This window comes from Silene latifolia, chromosome 2, assembly GCF_048544455.1.
Source record: "Silene latifolia isolate original U9 population chromosome 2, ASM4854445v1, whole genome shotgun sequence".
In the NCBI taxonomy this organism is placed as follows: Eukaryota; Viridiplantae; Streptophyta; class Magnoliopsida; order Caryophyllales; family Caryophyllaceae; genus Silene; species Silene latifolia.
Window position 1 is genome coordinate 58792507 of NC_133527.1, and position 10731 is coordinate 58803237.

Sequence of the window (10731 nt, forward strand, 5' to 3'; positions counted from 1 at the left end):
ATACCCAGTGATTTGATTAATGATTAAAGATGAGTCGTCGTGGACTCGAAGTCTTTTGATACCTAGGCTGACTGCTGCTTGTAAACCGAAGAGACAGGCCTCTTATTTTGCTGCGATATTGGTCACCTCGAAGTCAAGTTTGACAGAAATTGGTGTATGCTCGCCTTTAGGAGAAATAAGCAACACTCCTATGCCATATCCTCTTAGATTGAAAGCCCCATCAAAGTGGAGGTCTCATGATTATGAATCGGTGTGCAAAATGTCTTCATCTGGAAATGACTATGTATCTACTACTTAGGTATCATGAATGGGATTGTCTGCAAAGAATTCGGCTACTGCTAGTCCTTTGATGACCTTCAGGGGTACACATTTGAGATCAAACTATGAGAGCATCAAACTCCACCTTGCCAGACGTCCATTTAAGACAGGCTTCTCGAAAATGTATTTGATAGGATCCATCTTTGAGTACACCTTGACGGAATAGCTAAGCATTAAATGGCGTAGCTTCTTGGTTATCCACACAAGAGCGAGGCATGTTGTGGACATGGGCCACCTGCACGACCAGCCAATCTGTGGGCATGCAGCGGTCTTTGAAAGCCAGGCTCGGCGGAGTAAAAATGCTTTTGACCGGATCATTTTATATCGGTCGGTTTCGTCTCGGTCAAGGTCTCGAAACGATATAGAGATGTTCGAAGTCGCCACCAAGCAATTATGGGATGCTTGGAAACTATTCAAAATCCACTTTATACCTAGGTCAATCAAGGCAAAAAGCGGTGCTTGCCATAGGTACTAAATATAAGGACTCGTCCCCCTTTTAGCATCCTATCGCTAGAATGACTCTCGTACGCCATGGATAAGGCCATCCACTAACCAAAGGTTCTGAGTAAGGGGTGAGGGTACGTATTGGGAAACTCTTTAATCGAACACCCAATCCCGCCCGTGTTACGGCCTCTACTGATCGATCGTGGTTGTTTAAGTGAAAAAGTTGATAAACCAGTTTAAATGCATGAATGCGCATCCAAAAGTTTAACCTAACATGTGAGAATTTCCTAAGTCGGTTTGTTTATCCAAATATCAAGAAAATGATGTCGAGTTGGATTTAGATTGATTTGCATGTGATAACGAAAATTAAACATTCATTTACGAGGTTCGGATTATGGTGCTTAACACGATCCATTTATTTGAAAAAGGGTGTCAATTGACAAAATGTAAAAACGCAAACTTGTCAATCTGATCCGTCATGTATTCGGATTAACCATAATCAGGATCGTCCTAGACAAGTGCTGAGAAGGAAGCAGGAGCAGTGTCAGGCAACCCCATTAGGGCGCGATCCTATTGGCGAGAGAAAGAGCTCTGCCCGGGTTTTTTAAATATGAAAACAGATAGCCTCTTGGGGCGCGAATCAGACGACGGCTCAAGGGGGGTCTCCTGGTTTTTAAAAAGGTTATTTAAAACCGCTTTTGTGATTAAATGATTTGCATGACTCGGAATAATTATTATTATCTTAGTAATATTCGTTGTCGTATTTGCAAGTTTGAAAAGTATAGTTTACAAATAAAAATTTAAAATATTTGATATGAACTAATATGTTAAGTTCATTTCCTTGTAATTAGTCAAGTTTGTCATCGTACTCGGATTAAACCGACATGGTATAAGGAACCAAGGATAATTATGAATTATGACTAATATGTTTACAAGTGTAAAGAAATGAGAAAAATGTAAATAAAAGAAAAGAGTGTTATAATACCCTTTAAAATGTAATTAACCAAATAATATCACCGAGTCACGGATAAAACCGTCATGGTATAAGGAAGCAAGGGTGATTATAATTTATGGTTAAAAAGTTTGTCATAAAATTGATTTGAAACATTTGAAATGGTAAAAATCGATTGCAAATAAGAAATTAAATGGAGGAAAGACGAACTCAAACACGTTTGAGTCTGACCCAAGAAGCCATAAGAGGCGCGAGTCTCTTTGCATAGCAAAGAGCTCCTGTCTCAGGCCAAAACTCGGTTTTGGCTCATCTAACCTATATTTGAATCGTTTTATGCATCGTCCATGCTTATAAACTCATAAAAACAGTAAAGACATGAAATAAATGAGTTGTTTACACGCTCAAACTTACGTATTATGATGTTTGCGACGTAGACGACTTTAGAGACGGTTTTCTCGTATACGACTACTCACGATCAAAGAAGTTTAAAAGAGTGCCTTAAAAAGGATTTTTTTTTGAAAATGTGTTGAAATATATTGTTGAAAAACATATTGATTAATATTGAGTTGGTTGAATGGGTCGGTCGAATGCACGGCGACGGTACCAAACAAAATGTGTAAGGCTTGTGTTTTCGATCGGTAGGTCGAAAACACGTGTCGATTTTTTGACTTAGGAAGTCGAGTCTAGAACTTTAAGAGAGATGTGAGGGGGCGAACACTCGCGTAAGGTGTTATGGTGTGTGCAGGTTGGTATTTATAGAGAAATGTGGGATGGTAGGTCGGTTGAGTTTGCTTGGAGGTTAAGGAGGTAGCCCATTGAGGAGCGAGCATGCCTGCACAACAATGAGGTCCTGTCCTTTTCACGTTTGGACGTGGCCATTTCTCCATCCATTGTTTGGTTGGTTTGATTTATGGTAATCAAATAAGATGTCGTCTAACAATATGGACATCTAATAAGATGATATTTGGGTGTTACTGGGGGTAGGCATTTTGTGCTTGACTTGGGTTTGATCATTGTTGAGTCGGGATTTGAATTTTGAGTCGGTTTTTGGACCGGTGTTGTTTTTGACTCTAATTAGTTTCATTTTAATGCAAATGGCAAGATAAAACCATTTTTGGCATTATTATTGACATTCGAGACTCAGGTTAACTCGGGTTAACTCAGGTTGACTCGAGTTGCGGGTTTCTGAGTCGGTTTTGGGTCCGAAGACGGTTTTAACTCTAAATAGTGTTATTTTAATACAAATGAAGTTAGAAAATCATTTTTGAAATCATTTGTCATATCCTAGTAATGTATTAGACCGTCTCATGTATAGCCAATCTATGCACGCATATCAACAACACGTTATAGTCCGATCATCATCGGGTGGTTTTTGGAAGGTACAGATACTGGGTATCTACAGAGCCCCCACTTTGACTGAGGCTTGGATGGGGTGAAAGTCAAGGTATGGATTCTAGGTCAATCGAAGATTACAACCTGAAGACCATTGCAACATTGAGGCGACTCAAAAGGGTTTGAGCCTAGGACTTGCCGTCGGGAAGGGCGGCGTCGAGGCGACTCGGGGATGCGATTTAAGGACCTACCGTCATGAACATTTTAGAGTCTGTCGACTTCCGATTCGGGTCGTTTAAAGTCCATTAGACTACGTATAAAGGCTCTCCAGCCATAAGAAGGAGTCATACCTGAGGCATCTTCGGGATACGGCCTTGAATTGTTTGCGCGCAAAGGCTCGCCAGTTCTGTTGAAGGTCCATTTTGAGGCTCGCCAGCCATGTTGAAGGCGGTGCATTTTGAGGCTCGCCAGCCATACTGAAGGTGCATTTTGAGGCTTGCCAGCCATCGATGGTCGAATAATCGACTGTGGGAAATAGCCCGAAACATCGGGCTCATTTTAAGCTATTGTCTGGTAATGACTTCCAACCAGGTTGACGTTGATGAGTTCGGCTAGGGAGCAACAAACTCCAACTTGCTAGGGTCCTAAATGAACTCCGTGGGGATAAATCATCTAAGCAAGGCTCTCTGGAAAACCATTTCGGGAGGGCTCTACGTCGGGATAATGAATGATGTTTTTGGGATCTTTGAAAGACCTATGTGACTTCTATTTGATAATTGGCACTCGTTGGGGAGTTAGAAACTTCTCAGGACTCGCTGGGGATATGAGTTGCCGCTCGTTGGGAGGTAGCGTATGCCATATAATTGAGCCCTTGGACTTGACGGGTCGGCGTTTGTTGGGAAGAACCCAGTACTTAGTTGGAGCGTGTTCTTCTTCTCAAGATTACCTGCATGGTTAGTGACAACACAAATCCGCAGTTTCATAAACCAACACGTAGGTATGAAAGCATAAAAGCACATAAGCATGTGAGCAATTAGCACGTAATATCTCGCGTGAGGGGAGATAGAAGTTTTGAAAGTTATGAAGCTTGAAAGCTGTTAAGAGTTAGAATTTGTTGCTCGTAGATCTATGATTTGATAGATTGGAGACACGTGACCGTTGCGACATTGACTCACACGGACGCATACTGACAGACTGACAAACAGACAGTTGCGAACGTGATGCAAACTCAGTATCGACATGACACGGGGGTGACTTTGACAGACTTTGCGCATGTAAGTACAAATCCTAGCCAAGAAAGGGTGACAAACACATATCAAATCCCTGAGGTAGAAAGTCCGCTCGGTTGGGGAACACGAATTGATTATCTTCTCCAGACATCTTTGCCACCATTTGCTCGTTTGGGATCCTTTCTCGAGGCATGATGATTCGGAGAGCGAAACCAAGACCTTGTCCTTGTACGAACCGAGCACTAGGCTAAAGGTGGTTTATTTTGAACTGTAGTTGAGACTCAAAAGATGTTTGAGGATAAAGGATGGGTGGCGTCTCGAAAGAGAAGCACCCAAAGTGAGAAGATGAGAATTTGGCAAAAGGAGGAATGAGCGACGTCTTGAGGAAGAAGCCCCCCAGTAAAAAGGTATAAGATTAATTTTTTTTACAGCTAGATGGGCCGCTTTTGAGGATTGATGCTGATGGTTGAGATTAAAAAGGGGTATGCGGTTGTGTCCTTGTTGGGGGACTGCCTACGTATTCGCGTGTTTGCGAAATCAAACCAGATCGTAGTTCTGCGTGTGTGTTGATAATTTATTTTGAGGTGTATGGTTGTGTCCTTGAAGGACTGCCTACTTATTCACATGAAGTAAAATCAAACCAGATCGTAGTTCTGAGTGTGTGTGCATAAGCGAGTTGTTAGGACCTTAAAGTGTAAGGGTCACGACGGTAAATTCCGTTTGGTGACTTGAAAATTGATCTGAGAGAGTTCCCCTCGATTATGAGTCGAAGAAATATAGTTTGTGAAAATGTTCCTTATCATCTGAGCCCACTTAAAAGTGGACCCAAAGGGTAGATTAGGTATTTCCCATTCTCGGTAGCAAAGCATTCGAGGACTTCATATCTGGGTCAGGGTGAAAATGGCTTCGACATTATGGAATGTAAAGCTTGGTAATAATAGGTTTGTTTGACAGATAAAAATCTAGAGCTTTTATTTGTGGTGTTTAGGCCGATTGGTCACGGCTTGTAATGTGGTGCAGAATGGGGTCTCAGGCTTGATATGGCCTGAAAACAAAATGGTTCGTAAACAATATGGGATCAGAATCCCATGTCTGGAACTTAAAGGTAAAGGTGTGATATTACGAGCTTGAGAGGAATCCCCATATTCCTAGATAGGTCTTCCTGTAACAGTCTCTAGAATGACTTAGGGGTGAAGCAATGTTGGTTATGATCTTCAGGGAAATCCACAAGATCCTAGATAGGTCTCCTTGTAACAGTCTCTAGAAGGACTAAGGGTGAAGCAATGTTGGTCAAGGTTTTGGTGTTTGGTGTCTTGGACCCAACGGTTCGAGAATTGGTGTGTTGGACTCATTGGTCCTCGGCTTTGGATTTATTGGTCCTGGACTTGGTATTTTAGACTTGTTGGTCCGGGATTTTCTGTGTTGGACTCATGGGTCCTGGGCTTGTTGGTCAGTCATTTGAAATTGTGGAAAAATAACGAATTTTTAATTCCGTTATTTCGTTTTTTGTTTGAAAAGGACGGTTTTAATTCCGTCGTTTGGAATTCATGAAATTAGCGAAAATAGCGAATTTCAATTTCACTATTTTGTGTTTGTGATTTGAGAATGACGGTTTTTAATTCCGTCATTTGAAATTTGTGAAAATAGCGAATTTGAATTTCACTAATTTATTTTTGTGATTTGAAAATGACGGTTTTTAATTCCGTCGTTTGAAATTTGTGAGAATAGCGAATTTGAATTTCACTATTATGTGTTTGTTTGAGAATAATGGTTTTTTATTCCGTCGTTTAAAATTTGTGCAAATAGCGAATTTGAATTTCACTATTTTTTGTTTGTTTGAGAAAATGACGCTTTTTAATTCCGTCGTTTAAAAGATTGCGAAAATAGCAAATTTGGGTTTCACTAATTTGTTTTTGTTTTTGCTTTAGCCTTGGCTTTGGCTTTGGCTTTGGTTTTTGCCTTTGTTTTGGCTTGGATCTATTGCTTCTTTGTTGTCCATTGTTTGAGGATGGTGAAGGTGTAGGCGGGGATGTACCCGGTGGTGAGAGGTCGATTCTCAGTGATGGGATGTTTTTGTGGGGAATGGGCTTGCCTTCCGTCATTGATCATGAACAAAGAGATGTTCTTGGTTAGTTATCTGGGTTCGTCATAGAACCCCGTTGATAAAAGCTCGTCCTAAATTGGGTGCTGATGAAAGGTTTATAATGCGAAACATGGAATAGGTAAGGAGATGGACACGGAGTTTCTTTACATAGCACGGAACGTTGCTTGAGTGTACTCACATTCAATTGGAACATGTTGTTTGTTTTAAATCAATTATCAAATCAATTCTCGTTGTCGACGGGAAATGGTAAAGGGAAGAATATATGATAGTTGGAAATCGTCCTTTTATTTAGATAAATAAGAGGTTAGCACAGACTCGATGAATACATGTGACTCATGGGGACAGCCCCCAGTTTGTCACTCAGGAATAAAAGGACAGACACTAGGATAGATATGAGAAAGCCTAAGACTCGGACTCAGACTCTGACTCGATCTCAGATTGATGTGACTCTTAGATGCGCACATTTAGTCCCCTAATTGAGCGTATTTTGCATACTATTATAACATTCCATAGCCATTTTATCCGTCAAATGCTTTCTATTTTGCTTTCCTAGTTCATTTCGTATGTTTTGTAGGAAGGAAGATAATTAGGCGGAATTCCCCTCTCCCGTGCATATTTGGAAGCTTGTTGACGATATTAGACGGACTAGTATGAAGAGGAGGAAAGAATGAAGACCAAGGATGAAGGAATAAAGAGTATATAGAAGGATCATAGGCTTAAAAGCAAGGATGACGAGAAGGAAGCCATTACATAAAGATATTGCTCAGAACCCAAACCAAGAGTTGCTCCTTTGGTTCTGAAAGTATGCTAGATGAAACAGCGTCGAAAACTCAAGTGGTCATGGCTTTTGATTCACTTCAATAGGAGTCCGGATGAGGAAATGACGTCCGTTTTACGATCCGAGCGCAATTAGAGAAGCTGTCCGCCAATCCGAGCGTCCCCGTAAGAAGACGCTCGTCTCCTGCTGGAAGACGCTAGTCTTGAAGCCATAGATTCCGAGCGTCTCCTCTATGATCCGCTCGGATCTTCTGACAGAATCCACCGTGCCAGCACCCAAGCCGCTCGGGACGAGCATATTGTGGCGGGACTAGCAACGTGATATGCGCATCTCCTTCGAGAGGAGCATTTCCCTACTCAACACTTAGCAATGCTATTTACTGATCTACCCTTGCTTAACCTAATGATGTACCACTATATATACTCCATTTGTAATAATGAAAGCACCAAGTTTCCTTAGATTAGATTAAATTCTCTTACATTAGATTAAACCCTCTTATGGAGGCAAGCCCTCTTAGTAGGAAGTCCCCTTAGATTAAATCCATCTCTCTTAAATTAGATTAGGAGTAGATTAGAATAGATTAATCTCAATCATTCCACATTAATCTTTCGTCAATCATTGTTCAAGTTTATTATTATTGGGTAATTGAAGACTATTGGGTTATTATTGGATAATTGACAACTCTTCATCAATCAATCAAGTTTTCTTCTATTATTCTTTGCTTTACTATTTGGATCATTTCATAGGGATAATCCCTTTTACTCTTGTTTAATTATTGTTAATCACTTTCATTTATTCATCATATTTTGCTTTGTTAATATGATTGACAACCTTATTAGCATGTTGAACTTGATAATCATTGAGTAGTCATTTAGCTAGGATTGATGGGTAATTAAGGGAAAAAAACATGGGGAATGATTCATACTTAATCTAAAATATTTTCATAATTAAATTGCTTGCTTGTTGTGATTTCAACTTATGCACATGTTATGTTTGATGAAATGTGAGCCTATGAATCCTTACATTTTTTACCCATCACTTATCTTTTCAATGAGGCTTGTAAGACATAAACCAACTCGAGCCTTATTAGACCATGAATATAGTTGAATAGGAAGGATTAAGTCGACTTGTAGGTGTTGTACAATCTAATCGATTCGGCTCCGGGACCCAAACCTTCTTATCGTAAGATATACACTAACTCGATCCCATCAGAATAATAAATGCTTGCATATAATTGAGAACATGTTTGTATGACCAACTCCCATGATTCCCCTATGAACCCATTATATCCTATCACTTTTAGTCATTTTTTTACATCTTCCCTTTTGTAGCTTGTTTACTTTCCATTGCTTTCCTTAGATTAGAATCATCAACTCATTACAATTGTGACAACCCCAAGGACAACCATAATTAGATTGAACAATTTGAGTACCCCCATCCCATGGATCGACCTCGACTTAACCAATAACTAGTTGGTTGTTGAGAATATAATTGTGTTTGATTGAGAGCCCCAACGACACTCTCATCAAAACGGCACTGTCGCCGGGGACGGTGTTGTGTATTTGAATTGTTCTTTTGTCTAGTTTTAGTTTTTCTTCTTCTTGAGGAGCCTTGGTTCCTTGGGAATTTCGTTTCTTGTGCTTTAACCTTGAGGAACTTGTTCCTCAAGGTTCGTTCTTACCATTTTATTGTAGTTTCCGTATTGGTAGTTGCCTCTTTATCTTAGCAATGACGATGGCATATGGCTTCTAAAAAGAAGAAGTATATGGGCGAGTTGGAGTAAATGAGTATGACATGTATGAATGGAGAAGGTTTGTTGAGCAAGAAAACACACCCACATCCTATAACTTCTACAATGGAAACTCAAATTACCCCACAAACTTCCCATACCAAAGCACCCACATCCAAATTCCACAAGAACCACCCTCCCAAAACCTACTTTACAATCAATGCCAAATGTCATCCTACAACCAACACCCATACAACCAATCTCCCATGTACCCACAACAAGAGAATGAGCATACCTTTGACATGCAAAGTGTGGTTCTCCAAATGCTAAGAGACCAACAAAATCTCTTCATGCAAATGCTAGAAGAGAGCCAAGCTAGGGACAATGTTCTCAAAAACATTGTTGCTATAGGCGAGAAGTTGGCAAATCAAATTGCCCAAATGGAAGCCACCTAAATGCTCAATGAAGAAGAAAGGGAAGATAATGAGGGTGAAGAAGAATTTGGATGACATTATGAAGCTACTCTTGTGAATCCCCCACCACCTCCTAAATTCATAAGTATTGAACATCCCATATTCCAACTTGTACCCACACAAACATTCATGATGGATGTGAATATGAAGATGTAACTTTTGAGGAAGGGGAGTGCTTCATTGATTATGGACCAAGAGTGGATGATTAATTGAAGCTTGATAAAGTTGGAGAGAAGAGCAATGGTGAATATGAATTGGAGGCCAATTATGAGACAAGCACTTTATCTAAATTGCCTCATGTATCTAGCTCCCACACTAGCCTTGATTCTCCAATTTGGGATACCTATGATGATGATGATGATGATGATGATGATGATGATGATGAGGAAGACCTTCCACCACAATTTCCCTCTATGACCCATGTAAAGGAAGTGTGTTCCCTTGACACTTATGGGAGTGAAGGTAAAACTTGAAAAGAAGAGGTTGATGAATTTGAACATGATTTCTTTGGAAAATTGAGGGGCTAAGAGGAAAACTATGATGTTGGCATCTTTGATCATAGTATGGAAGAAATTGAAGCTCTTTTCTTTAGAAATGGTTCAAGTTCTAAGGAGGGTCAAGAAGAAAGTGAAGAAAATGAAAGCATGACTGACCTCAATGGTGAGAAGTTGACTTCTCCACATCTTATCCTTCAACTATCCCCTCATCAAAGAAATGTGAACTCTCCTTCTACTATTGAAGGATTGATGAATCAATGCTCTATCATCATAGAATTTGAAAGAGATGGTGGAGAGTGGAAGCCTCCGGATAAATATGTTCAATACTTTATACATTGTGTTGACAAGAATCATGTGCTTGTTGGATTGAAGCATTGCAAGGAGCCAATTGCCAAGGGCAAAACAAATGGGAGAGTGTTTGGCAAGTTCTATTCCAAGCCAAGATGGCTAAACTACGTTTTGACATCGCCAATCTCCTATTTGTGCTTATATGAAGCCCATTAAAAAGCCTTTGACCGGTTGTTGAGAGTATTAAGCAACATGGACAACATCAATAATCATGGCAACAAGGAATGAGTTTGGTGGAGTCCTCCCTCAAACCACCATTTGCAAGATATCATTTCCTTTGACTTTGCATTACATTTACACTCCCATTTAGTTATATACATTTACATTTAACTTGAATTTGTGAAATATTTCATACTACATTAGTTAGTTCATATAGTATAGTTTACATTGAAATATATCTCACATGTTGTATGTAGTTAGTTGCATTCATGTATAGGCACTAATGACCAAACCTATTCCTATCTACACTAGAAATAGTGCTTAAATCGGGTTGGGGAGGTTTGATCATAGGTGAAAACTAGCATCAT